Raw genomic sequence first — 13,293 nt, forward strand, 5'->3', positions numbered from 1 at the left:
CATGATAAAGATCATGAAGAAGAATGTGAAGGAGGGTATTGGCAGAATCGTTTACCCAATACAGGTCTCATCGGTCGAACAACTCAGAATGGAATGTAATGAGGCGGAAAAGAATTTCCCTAGACGTGATAACAGGAATGTACCCCCTGCTATGCGTCCCACTAGACATGTCAACGATATTTACATGGATTTGACTGAGACTAGTTCTGAGAATGACTATGACAGTCCAAGGGTGCAAGAGGTGGCTGCGGTCAATCATGAGAGAAATTTCAAGGCACCAATGACATGCTGGAACTGTCGCCAGCAAGGACACTCTTTTCGAGACTGCGAAGAGGCTGTTAGGACCTTGTTTTGTTACAAGTGTGGTAATCCTGGTACAACCACGCCGAGGTGTAATGTTTGCCAGCAGGGAAACAGGAACAATGGCGTGGAGAATTCAGGGGGGCCACGTCCTTTAGAAAACCCCTTCAGAAAATGATTACCGAGAGGAAATTAGACATAGCTAAGTGTTTGTTGATGTCGAATAATAAGATTGTACGTCCTGAAACTAGACATTATGTACCCGTAGAGATGAGACAAGAAAATTATGATAAGGTAAGAAAAAGAATATTTGGAGAAATTAATGCTGAGCACGTTACGACTAAAATAATACCCCAGGTACGGCAAAAGTTTAAGAATAAAAGGAAGAAAATGAAGATTTTGTTAGAAGCTATTTTTAGAGCTAGTGACCGATCGGATCATAGAGCGTATGCCGAAGTCAAATTGCAAGGCATTAATGTAAGCGGATTGCTAGATACAGGAGCCTCTGTGAGTATTCTAGGAAAAGGTTGCAGAGAATTGCTGGGCCAATTGGAGATGTCCTTTATACCAATATTTTCACAGGCAAGAACCGCTGCAGGCCAGGTCCACACAATTCTAGGTAATGTTAATTTAAAAGTACAGTATAAAGACAAGATTGAAGAAATTGACTTTTATTTATGTCCTGAACTAGAGCAGCAATTGTACCTTGGCATAGATTTTTGGAGATTGTTTGGACTGGCTCCGGAAATCATAGAAGTTAATGAGCTCGACATTGAAAATATAACAAAATATATTGTAGGGGAAGATGAGGAATATAAATTAAACCCCCACGAACTGACTCCGAAACAATAGGAGAAATTGAAGAAAGCAATTCAAAGCTTTGATACGTTTGAAGATAAGGGTTTAGGCAAAACTAATTTAGAAACACATACAATTGGTTGATGGTGCGGTGCCGGTAAAGGACCGCCATTACCCTATCTCACCAGCAGTACAGGCTATAGTATACTAGGAGATTGATAACATGCTCAGGCTTGGGGTAATAGAAGAGAGTGAAAGTCCTTGGAGCAACAGAATTACGGTCGTGAGAAAGCCAGGGAAGAATCGATTCTGCCCAGATGCCCGAAAGTTGAATAAATTGACGGTGAAGGACGCGTACCCGCTCCAAAATATAGACGGCATCTTGAGCAGAATCGATGAAACTTACTACATAAGCAGTGTAGACTTAAAATTTGCTTTTTGGCAGATCGAGCTCGATGCCGAAAGCAAGCCTACACCGCGTTTACAGTACCAAAAATTTGCTTTTTGGCAGATCGAGCTCGATGCCGAAAGCAAGTCCTACACCGCGTTTACAGTACCAGGGCGCCCCCTATATCAATTCAGGGTGATGCCGTTTTGCCTCTGTAACGCGGCACAACGCTTATGTAAGTTAATGGACCGTGTAGTACCCCAGCACCTGAAGGGGAATGTGTTCATCTACTTGGATGATCTGTTGGTGATCTCCAGCGACTTCGATAAACACATCCGGTTGTTGGGGAAGTGCCTGAGAAATGCCAACCTTACGATAGGCTTGAAGAAGTCGCAGTTTTGCTTTCGCGAATTGAAGTACCTAGGGTTCATCATCGGTGACGGTAAATTGAAGACTGATCCAGATAAGGTGAAGGCCATACGGAGTATCAAGGTACCCGGAACCCACGGGAAGTTAGAAGCTTCCTAGGAACCGCTGGGTGGTACAGGCGTTTTATAAAAGACTTTGCCTCAATATCGGCCCCACTAACTGATGCACTGAAGAAGACAAAGAAGTTTGAGATGACAAATGAGGCCATATCGTCATTTGAGGGTCTTAAGCGGGCCTTGACTTCAGCGCCTGTACTACGCCATGCCGATTTCTCGAAGCGTTTCTTTATACAATGCAACGCCAGTGAGTATGGTATAGGGGCGGTACTGTTCCAGTTGAACGACCGGGGGGAAGAACACCCAATTGCCTTTTATTCCCAGAAGATGAATGCCTGTCAGCGCAATTATAGCGTGACAGAAAAGGAATGTTTGGCTGCGGTTATGGCAATTAAGAAGTTCAGGCCATACGTCGAGATGATGCCTTTTACGGTCATCACAGACCACGCCTCTCTCAAATGGCTGATGTCATTGAAAGATCGAGAGATTGGCTCGTTGGTCCTTACAACTGCAGGCATTTGATTTTGATATTGAGCACCGTAAAGGGTCCGACAATGTTGTCGCTGACATGTTGTCTAGAGCTCCCACCTCCATAGACATTGAAGAGATCACAAGAGATGATTTATTGGATTCCGTGACAAATGAGTTTGAGAGTAAGGAATACTTGGACTTGATTCGTGACATAATGGCTAACCAGGAAAACTTACCTGACCTTAAGATTGAGAATGGTAAGATATTTAAGAAGACCCTATTTGATCAGGAACTGGAGGAGGAATTCATATGAAAACTATGGGTGCCACTAGCCTTTCTCATGAAACTTTTTCTTCACGATTTTTCTATTGGCCTCGGATGACGGTAAAAGTTCGACAATATGTGAAGAATTGCCAAAGCTGCAGTAGGCCAAATCATCTAACCGAAATATGATGCCTGGGATAGGTCAGGAGGTAGTGACTGAAAGACCTTTCCAGAAATTATACATTGACATTTTGGGAAAATACCCCCGCTCCAAGAAAGGAAATGCCTATGTCTTTATTGTTGTGGATCACTTCTCCAAGTTTACTCTTCTTAAAGCCATGAAAGAGGCCACCTCCACAAATGTGATACAATTTTTAATTCAAGAAGTTTTTCACAAATTTGGGTACGTGAGGTTATCCACAGCGATAATGGTGTACAATTTGTTTCAAAGGCCTTTCAGGAGATGGTGGGGGCTTACAAGATCACCCACTTGAGAACTGCGGTATATTCGCCACAATCCAATGCTTCAAAGAGGGTTAATCAGTCAGTGATCACGGCGATCAGGACCTATCTGGATGAAGATCATAGGGACTGGGATGCATACCTCTCTGAGATTGAGTGCGCGTTGAGGACGTCAGTGCATTCGGCCACCGGTGTAACGCCTTTCTTCGCACTATTCGGATACCATATGTTTTCCAATGGGGCTGATTACAAGCTGGCCCGTAAACTTATGTCGATGTCGGATCATGAGATGAAGGATTTGACAAGGCCAGACAAGTTGGAGGTTATCAGGGCCCGGATTAGCGACAACATGCACAAGGCATACCAACGGAGCGCCGAAAGGTATAACAGAAGAGCTCGTTGCGTCAAGTTTATACCCGGCCAAGAAGTGTATAGGCGGAATATCGACTTTTCAAAGAATATAAATGAAAAATTTTGCAAGAAATTTTTGAAATGTCAAGTTATACGGCCTGTTGGCGAAAATATGTATGAATTGAGACGATTCAGGAGAAACCAATAGGCATATATCACGTTAAAGATATTAAAATGTAGTGCAATATAGAGTTAGAATATGATTTTCTCTCAGTTCAATATTAGGATAAGTTATACGTTCGTGCTTGTCCTAATATAAGAGATATCTAAATCTATAGTGCAATACAAGTACAAATATCTGTGATATCTGTGTTTAGTCGTGATTGTTTTTTTTTTACTATGCACCCCTCTATACCGCCTCATTATAAACACGCTTTTTCGTAATTCTACACTTTTTTCTTTTTGTTTTCCTGTGATTATACACTATTGACTACACGATATAAGTTTCTGAATTAATTTATAACTATTGGACCTGCACGGTCTTTTCTTTTTTTATTTGTCCTATGGGCGAACGTGTGTATCCCACATATCTAGACATGTGAACGATGGTGTTTTCCGACATCGATGAGAGACCGCACCTGCAAAGAGGAAGAGAACACAAAGTATCGGATGTTTTTTTTTTTGAAGGATGGACGTTGTTTACTTCTCTAATGGTGAACTGCAGTATTGCCCGGCTGAATCTCAGGGTGTGGGAGTTCCTCACATTGGCGGCTTTTTGGTCACAAACCCGTTTCTGATAGGCGGAACTCGCTCGTCGCACACCATTCCTGACTTCTTTCTGTCGCCAGGCCTGCAGTTTTGTTGCGTGGTCTCGCCGCAGACCATTTTCACCTGCCACATTCATTGAAACTTTACGCCTTCGTGGCGGCCCCAAAACTACGACTTATTTCCAGCTCCTATTCTCTTATGGTTGCTGGAGGGGTCTGGAAGAGCTGTTCGGACACCCCGCCATGTCCAGGGTGGTTGGTGAATGCAGCATTTTAACCAATTCCTCTTTATATTCCTGCGTAAATAAAAGAAAAATTATTTGCAAATTATTATCGAAATTATTATTTGTTGTATACTCCCTGACGGCTGCGTGTAAATAAGAAAATCGATGATGACATTTGGGTTAGTTTGACAGCGGCACGGCATTATCGGCCAATGTTGCCACTCATTACTACTCGTAGTAAGTTGTTGGTAGTTAGTGGGATCCGTAGAGTACGGTTGATAATGACGTGTGGTATGTTGATTCATTCATAAATTCTATGCGGTTATGAGAGAGAATTATTTAAGACCGAGGCGAAAAGGCCAGATATAACAACGATGATGAGAATATTAAATAGAAATGTCGGATAGCGTCCAATATGTCGGCCCTGGAAAAATCGCCATTGTTTCAACTCTGGCCTATAAAAGGGCATAGAAAGGGGAAAAACGCCATTAGTTGTGAAAAGAGTGGTGCTGAGCAGGCACAGATTAATAGTGATCTTAAAGTAAGTGTTAAAAAGAAGTGACGTTAATATGTGCCAGTAAATTAAATAAAGACAAAGTGTTTTTCTTTTATAGTCAGGTGGTATTTGTTTTTAAGGATAGAGTCTAACGTCGATTTTTATTTAAATAATTAAAGCCCCTGAGATTGCAAAAGGTAAATTTATTGAGGTTAGTTTTTTTTTGTGTGTCCAATATGAAAATATTCCCAGTTTTCAGGAGGCGACGGAATAAATCTAGTGGAAAGGTTATCCAGGAAAACATTGGAAGTGATTCCTACGTCGTAGTAGCCTCAGAATACACGCCGTAACAAGCGTTTATTGCAGAATTATGGTAGGAGCGTTCCATTTAATTTTTCCAAAGTTTAATGTGGCCGAGAATTTGAATAAAAGGAGTATTAAAGTCCGTCCTTCGGAGAGTTCATCATTACCGACGCTATTCAGTGGAGGAACTCCATCTGTCGGCCACTGGCATTACCACTTTGTAATATTTGTAACAAAGTGGTTGGATCACCAATACATACATGTCCGTGAGAGCAAAGGCTCAGCACCACAATAAATTCCCAAAATTCTTAGTCTTGTTTTTTTTTTGTTATTCTTTTGTGTTTTGCGGTCATCCACATATATTTATGTTTGGCTCTAATTCATGTGTTTCTCCCTTTGAATGCATAATTATCATCTTGTGGGTCTTCTGTTTGGTACTCGCACACGCATTTACACACAAACCCAATTTCTACATCCAACATACAGATAATTTTGATTATTGATCGCATCATTCCACCAATGTTGTCTCGCATGATACAAATAATCAGCGAGACTGATGCGACAAAATATTGGCGGTACAAACAAGCAAGCCAACATAATTAACAAAACGAGCCACAACCATCATCATGACGAATATGTTTATTAATTAAGTTCATGTATTTATGTCAATATGATTTTTTTTATGTTCAAACTTTAGATTTTTTATTTATTTATTTAATTTATTATAAATTTTTATTTTTATTTATATTTTAATTTTGATATTACTTTGACATCATATTTGATTTACACACTGAAAGAAATTCTGTGATAGGGCCCCCAAAGATAGATATTTTTTTTATTTAATTATAGTTTTTGGTTTCCCTTTTGTTTGAAACTGACAAATACTTACCCGTAGAACTTACCTAAGCGAACTCCTTTAGGCCAGGTCATGGGGAATTTTTTTATTAAAGGGCTTTAAATTAGCTAACTAGTTAGAAAGGTTTCAATAAGTCTTTGAGGGTTCTACGATCGTTGAGTTGGTCGAAAAATACCATTCGTTTTATTAATTTTCATATCCATAACACCATTTCCTAAATAACATTGTAATTAGAGACAAATAGCAATATAAAAAAGATATTAGAAAAAAAAAAATACTAAAAGTTAGATTAGTCTTAGTTTTATTATAATAAATATGTTTATATCGTGATTGTTTAAAAATTGAAATTATGATCCGTTAAAGTAATTGGTGAGGGGGATGTAAAGTGGTAAGTTAGGTGATGTGGGCGGGTTTGTGGGGTCACACAAATACGCTGTAATGTTGACCAAGGTAGGGCGGGCGGCCGGAGGTCAAAGGACGATCTCCCAAAACAAATGGAATGTGAAAGTGCAGGTGTAAGTAATGTTTTATTTGATGTTATTATTTTTTTTATTGTCTACGGGCCTAGAGCGAGGATATAGGGTTGGGACCTCCCCAGAGATGTCGACGAAGCTAGCCGGTGCCCAGAAAATATCCTCAAGCTGCGATAGGCACGTGTAACAATCAATGGCGCCCAATCAAATGTATGGCGGTTTAAAAGATCGTATCAGAAAGTAAGAGTGTAGATCATCTAAACACTGTGCAATAGAATACTAGATAAATGCAATAGAGGTCATCTGTATTCCAAGGAGAAGAATCAGGAATTGATAGGGTCATGAAGATGGCGTATCATAGCACTATTCAAACGATTGTTGCAATTTTCCTATTTTGTGTAATAATTGTCGTCTTTCACATTCCATTGAGTAGAGCCGAAGAAAAAAATACCCCACACATCACATCCCGCTTAATTATCCCCTCATGTATATTAATTTTTTTAAAGTTTTTGCATTAAATATTGATTGTTGTGTATTGCTTGAATGTCAGAGTTTTTTTTTTTGTTTTGTTTTGTGTAAAGTGATTATTGTTGGCCAGTGTCCCAAGAAGAATATTGGGGTAACAGCTAGTTATGAGCATTGAGACCCGAGCGCAGGCTAGAAATAAGAAAATAGGCCTGAGATATTCGATTTAAATAGATCACTACAAATAGAAGAAAAGAGATTGAAACAGAGTATCGAGATGAGTGTAGTACCGGATGATGTAGACAGAGCTGGTCAAATTAGGGACATGTCTCAGACAATAAACGCACCACTGCCAGGAACTAATTCGGTAGCCGGATCTCAGGTACAAGGTGCAGGGGCACAGCAGCCGACAACGTTCTAGAGGTCGAGTACAGGGTGAGGCAATAGGATATCAACGGGCTGTTGAAAATGGATTCCATTTGGTTCATTCAGAGATGTCTGACATAAAGAAGGCTATTGGCGATTTGTCAAAAGCGGTCACCCAGTTATCTCAGATAGCTTTGAATCAGGGTAGAAGCGATAATACACCTGTTAGCGCCCCAGGTATAGCATCAGAACGTCCACCTAGTTCCGAAAACGCGAAAGATAAACCCTCCGAAGAGAATAATGTACCTGAGACGCCTGAAATTCAGAGAAGGGAAAATAACGTGATTAGAATCAATAAATTAGGATTGATGTTTGATGGAACAACTAATGGCTTAGGGGTAGAAGAATTTGTCTATAGGCTGGAGTATTTTCAATGGCAGTATAGAATTCCATGGGCCGAAGTTATACGAGATTTTCCCCTTTTGATGACTGGTCGTGCTGAATCATATTATTGGCTTTTTCAGAAGACTCACAAGTTTCATAATTGGGATGATTTGAAACACAGTTTGCTTAGCCAATACCAGACTTCCCGTTCTACTTTTGAAATTTTAACCGATTTAGCCCAACGTAAACAAGAAATGAATGAATCAATCGACTCGTTTTTCCACGTCATGGGGCAAATAAGGGCCAAATTAGTACAGCCCATATCTGAGTTCGACATGATAAAGATCATGAACAAGAATGTGAAGGAGGGTATTGGCAGAATCGTTTACCCAATACAGGTCTCATCGGTCGAACAACTCAGAATGGAATGTAATGAGGCGGAAAAGAATTTCCCTAGACGTGATAACAGGAATGTACCCCCTGCTATGCGTCCCACTAGACATGTCAACGATATTTACATGGATTTGACTGAGACTAGTTCTGAGAATGACTATGACAGTCCAAGGGTGCAAGAGGTGGCTGCGGTCAATCATGAGAGAAATTTCAAGGCACCAATGACATGCTGGAACTGTCGCCAGCAAGGACACTCTTTTCGAGACTGCGAAGAGGCTGTTAGGACCTTGTTTTGTTACAAGTGTGGTAATCCTGGTACAACCACGCCGAGGTGTAATGTTTGCCAGCAGGGAAACAGGAACAAGGGCGTGGAGAATTCAGGGGGGCCACGTCCTTTAGAAAACCCCTTCAGAAAATGATTACCGAGAGGAAATTAGACATAGCTAAGTGTTTGTTGATGTCGAATAATAAGATTGTACGTCCTGAAACTAGACATTATGTACCCGTAGAGATGAGACAAGAAAATTATGATAAGGTTAGAAAAAGAATATTTGGAGAAATTAATGCTGAGCACGTTACGACTAAAATAATACCCCAGGTACGGCAAAAGTTTAAGAATAAAAGGAAGAAAATGAAGATTTTATTAGAAGCTATTTTTAGAGCTAGTGACCGATCGGATCATAGAGTGTATGCCGAAGTCAAATTGCAAGGCATTAATGTAAGCGGATTGCTAGATACAGGAGCCTCTGTGAGTATTCTAGGAAAAGGTTGCAGAGAATTGCTGGGCCAATTGGAGATGTCCTTTATACCAATATTTTCACAGGCAAGAACCGCTGCAGGCCAGGTCCACACAATTCTAGGTAATGTTAATTTAAAAGTACAGTAAAAAGACAAGATTGAAGAAATGGACTTTTATTTATGTCCTGAACTAGAGCAGCAATTGTACCTTGGCATAGATTTTTGGAGATTGTTTGGACTGGCTCCGGAAATCATAGAAGTTAATGAGCTCGACATTGAAAATATAACAAAATATATTGTAGGGGAAGATGAGGAATATAAATTAAACCCCCACGAACTGACTCCGAAACAATAGGAGAAATTGAAGAAAGCAATTCAAAGCTTTGATACGTTTGAAGATAAGGGTTTAGGCAAAACTAATTTAGAAACACATACAATTGGTTGATGGTGCGGTGCCGGTAAAGGACCGCCATTACCCTATCTCACCAGCAGTACAGGCTATAGTATACTAGGAGATTGATAACATGCTCAGGCTTGGGGTAATAGAAGAGAGTGAAAGTCCTTGGAGCAACAGAATTACGGTCGTGAGAAAGCCAGGGAAGAATCGATTCTGCCCAGATGCCCGAAAGTTGAATAAATTGACGGTGAAGGACGCGTACCCGCTCCAAAATATAGACGGCATCTTGAGCAGAATCGATGAAACTTACTACATAAGCAGTGTAGACTTAAAATTTGCTTTTTGGCAGATCGAGCTCGATGCCGAAAGCAAGCCTACACCGCGTTTACAGTACCAAAAATTTCTTTTTGGCAGATCGAGCTCGATGCCGAAAGCAAGTCCTACACCGCGTTTACAGTACCAGGGCGCCCCCTATATCAATTCAGGGTGATGCCGTTTTGCCTCTGTAACGCGGCACAACGCTTATGTAAGTTAATGGACCGTGTAGTACCCCAGCACCTGAAGGGGAATGTGTTCATCTACTTGGATGATCTGTTGGTGATCTCCAGCGACTTCGATAAACACATCCGGTTGTTGGGGAAGTGCCTGAGAAATGCCAACCTTACGATAGGCTTGAAGAAGTCGCAGTTTTGCTTTCGCGAATTGAAGTACCTAGGGTTCATCATCGGTGACGGTAAATTGAAGACTGATCCAGATAAGGTGAAGGCCATACGGAGTATCAAGGTACCCGGAACCCACGGGAAGTTAGAAGCTTCCTAGGAACCGCTGGGTGGTACAGGCGTTTTATAAAAGACTTTGCCTCAATATCGGCCCCACTAACTGATGCACTGAAGAAGACAAAGAAGTTTGAGATGACAAATGAGGCCATATCGTCATTTGAGGGTCTTAAGCGGGTCTTGACTTCAGCGCCTGTACTACGCCATGCCGATTTCTCGAAGCGTTTCTTTATACAATGCAACGCCAGTGAGTATGGTATAGGGGCGGTACTGTTCCAGTTGAACGACCGGGGGGAAGAACACCCAATTGCCTTTTATTCCCAGAAGATGAATGCCTGTCAGCGCAATTATAGCGTGACAGAAAAGGAATGTTTGGCTGCGGTTATGGCAATTAAGAAGTTCAGGCCATACGTCGAGATGATGCCTTTTACGGTCATCACAGACCACGCCTCTCTCAAATGGCTGATGTCATTGAAAGATTTGACCGAGAGATTGGCTCGTTGGTCCTTACAACTGCAGGCATTTGATTTTGATATTGAGCACCGTAAAGGGTCCGACAATGTTGTCGCTGACATGTTGTCTAGAGCTCCCACCTCCATAGACATTGAAGAGATCACAAGAGATGATTTATTGGATTCCGTGACAAATGAGTTTGAGAGTAAGGAATACTTGGACTTGATTCGTGACATAATGGCTAACCAGGAAAACTTACCTGACCTTAAGATTGAGAATGGTAAGATATTTAAGAAGACCCTATTTGATCAGGAACTGGAGGAGGAATTCATATGAAAACTATGGGTGCCACTAGCCTTTCTCATGAAATAATCGAAAAATCCCATAAATCTCTCACTTGCGCTCACGGTGGAGTGGCCAAGACCCTGGAACGGGTTAAACGATTTTTCTATTGGCCTCGGATGACGGTAAAAGTTCGACAATATGTAGAGAATTTCCAAAGCTGCCAGTAGGCCAAATCATCTAACCGAAATATGATGCCTGGGATAGGTCAGGAGGTAGTGACTGAAAGACCTTTCCAGAAATTATACATTGACATTTTGGGAAAATACCCCCGCTCCAAGAAAGGAAATGCCTATGTCTTTATTGTTGTGGATCACTTCTCCAAGTTTACTCTTCAATTCAAGAAGTTTTTCACAAATTTGGGTACGTGAGGTTATCCACAGCGATAATGGTGTACAATTTGTTTCAAAGGCCTTTCAGGAGATGGTGGGGGCTTACAAGATCACCCACTGGAGAACTGCGGTATATTCGCCACAATCCAATGCTTCAAAGAGGGTTAATCAGTCAGTGATCACGGCGATCAGGACCTATCTGGATGAAGATCATAGGGACTGGGATGCATACCTCTCTGAGATTGAGTGCGCGTTGAGGACGTCAGTGCATTCGGCCACCGGTGTAACGCCTTTCTTCGCACTATTCGGATACCATATGTTTTCCAATGGGGCTGATTACAAGCTGGCCCGTAAACTTATGTCGATGTCGGATCATGAGATGAAGGATTTGACAAGGCCAGACAAGTTGGAGGTTATCAGGGCCCGGATTAGCGACAACATGCACAAGGCATACCAACGGAGCGCCGAAAGGTATAACAGAAGAGCTCGTTGCGTCAAGTTTATACCCGGCCAAGAAGTGTATAGGCGGAATATCGACTTTTCAAAGAATATAAATGAAAAATTTTGCAAGAAATTTTTGAAATGTCGAGTTATACGGCCTGTTGGCGAAAATATGTATGAATTGAGACGATTCAGGAGAAACCAATAGGCATATATCACGTTAAAGATATTAAAATGTAGTGCAATATAGAGTTAGAATATGATTTTCTCTCAGTTCAATATTAGGATAAGTTATACGTTCGTGCTTGTCCTAATATAAGAGATATCTAAATCTATAGTGCAATACAAGTACAAATATCTGTGATATCTGTGTTTAGTCGTGATTGTTTTTTTTTACTATGCACCCCTCTATACCGCCTCATTATAAACACGCTTTTTCGTAATTCTACACTTTTTTCTTTTTGTTTTCCTGTGATTATACACTATTGACTAGACGATATAAGTTTCTGAATTAATTTATAACTATTGGACCTGCACGGTCTTTTCTTTTTTTATTTGTCCTATGGGCGAACGTGTGTATCCTACATATCTAGACATGTGAACGATGGTGTTTTCCGACATCGATGAGAGACCGCACCTGCAAAGAGGAAGAGAACACAAAGTATCGGATGTTTTTTTTTTTGAAGGATGGACGTTGTTTACTTCTCTAATGGTGAACTGCAGTATTGCCCGGCTGAATCTCAGGGTGTGGGAGTTCCTCACATTGGCGGCTTTTTGGTCACAAACCCGTTTCTGATAGGCGGAACTCGCTCGTCGCACACCATTCCTGACTTCTTTCTGTCGCCAGGCCTGCAGTTTTGTTGCGTGGTCTCGCCGCAGACCATTTTCACCTGCCACATTCATTGAAACTTTACGCCTTCGTGGCGGCCCCAAAACTACGACTTATTTCCAGCTCCTATTCTCTTATGGTTGCTGGAGGGGTCTGGAAGAGCTGTTCGGACACCCCGCCATGTCCAGGGTGGTTGGTGAATGCAACATTTTAACCAATTCCTCTTTATATTCCTGCGTAAATAAAAGAAAAATTATTTGCAAATTATTATCGAAATTATTATTTGTTGTATACTCCCTGACGGCTGCGTGTAAATAAGAAAATCGATGATGACATTTGGGTTAGTTTGACAGCGGCACGGCATTATCGGCCAATGTTGCCACTCATTACTACTCGTAGTAAGTTGTTGGTAGTTAGTGGGATCCGTAGAGTACGGTTGATAATGACGTGTGGTATGTTGATTCATTCATAAATTCTATGCGGTTATGAGAGAGAATTATTTAAGACCGAGGCGAAAAGGCCAGATATAACAACGATGATGAGAATATTAAATAGAAATGTCGGATAGCGTCCAATATGTCGGCCCTGGAAAAATCGCCATTGTTTCAACTCTGGCCTATAAAAGGGCATAGAAAGGGGAAAAACGCCATTAGTTGTGAAAAGAGTGGTGCTGAGCAGGCACAGATTAATAGTGATCTTAAAGTAAGTGTTAAAAAGAAGTGACGTTAATATGTGCCAG

General features: G+C 41.1%; 1 long non-coding RNA gene across 1 annotated transcript; it reads right to left on the reverse strand.

The window, feature by feature from the left end:
• Positions 1 to 12,158: 12,158 nt before the first annotated feature.
• On the reverse strand, positions 12,159 to 13,045 carry LOC131998088 (uncharacterized). Its single transcript, XR_009398544.1, has 2 exons — positions 12,428 to 13,045; positions 12,159 to 12,362 (listed from the first exon to the last, which is right to left on the reverse strand). It is a non-coding gene; the product is annotated as an uncharacterized LOC131998088 (long non-coding RNA).
• Positions 13,046 to 13,293: the final 248 nt, after the last annotated feature.

The sequence above is a fragment of the Stomoxys calcitrans genome, chromosome 5, assembly GCF_963082655.1.
Source record: "Stomoxys calcitrans chromosome 5, idStoCalc2.1, whole genome shotgun sequence".
In the NCBI taxonomy this organism is placed as follows: Eukaryota; Metazoa; Arthropoda; class Insecta; order Diptera; family Muscidae; genus Stomoxys; species Stomoxys calcitrans.